The following is a 1062-nucleotide window of genomic DNA, read 5'->3' on the forward strand; positions in this document are numbered from 1 at the left end:
TGCTAAATTATGGACTTCCCAAAGGCTACATATGGGTTGGGGCAGCTACTGACATTATTGTAATCAGAGTAGATAGGGTATATAGCCATCCTATTACCATAATGAAGTGGATAAATTACCTTTCCTAGTGACCATTTTTTCATTTTGTTGGGTCCCTGAGATAGGGTCAATGGAAGCAGGGCCTCCCTTCTGATGGGCTCCCTTGCTCCTTGATCTTTGATTCCAACGGTGTCCATAACTTGTAAGTATGCACAGGGCAAGACCCTCTTTACTATATAGTCTAATTGTTACGTGTATTGAGCCTTGCCTATGATTTCAATTATAACTGTCTGTATTAAATCATGTTTCTGTGTGTTTCACCAAATTTCATCCCCTCAATTAACTTTGAGTAGCCATGTACAAGGACGAGCTGTGCCCCAATACGTAATCTTACAGGCATAAAAATTGTACAGGCTACACCACCACCCTGTGACATCATCAACAAAGTGCCCATTTGTGCCTGGGTAGCGGCCCCGCGATGGGAGGGAGGAATGCAGCAAGAACTCCGGATCAGTGTCCAGGGTCGCTGTGCATAGAGATGGGGAGGTTATATGGGGAGGGGGGTAATGAGCGGGAGAGGGAGGACGAGTTAAAATAATAATATTTAGGAAAAAAATCTATAATGAAGCGAAACTGAACAGAAATAAAACCGGAGTGGAGGCTCTAAAGCTTGGGTAGGGATTCGGGGTTAAAGGTCTGGGATTCCCCACAGCTCCAGATCCCTAAACCTCTCCTCCCTCCCATTGACCCACTCAGCCCACATCCTGGGTGCCCTTCCTCCACACTCCCCTCCTCTTCGTCCCATTACTCTCAGCAGGCACCACCTCCCGGCACCTTGGGAACTTCTTGTGTTCCCTCCTCATCTCTTATCACCTCATCCCTCCCTGCTGCTTCTTAGCTCTAACCCTGCACACCCCCTCCCAATGTCCTGGCACCCCAGAATTATCTACTCCCCTCTTTCCCCTCCCCTCCCCCAGCTCTGTTCACCCTTCACCCATGGGGTCCTGAATGGCAACATTATAC

Source organism: Mauremys reevesii, linkage group 12 (genome assembly GCF_016161935.1).
Source record: "Mauremys reevesii isolate NIE-2019 linkage group 12, ASM1616193v1, whole genome shotgun sequence".
Classification (NCBI taxonomy): domain Eukaryota; kingdom Metazoa; phylum Chordata; order Testudines; family Geoemydidae; genus Mauremys; species Mauremys reevesii.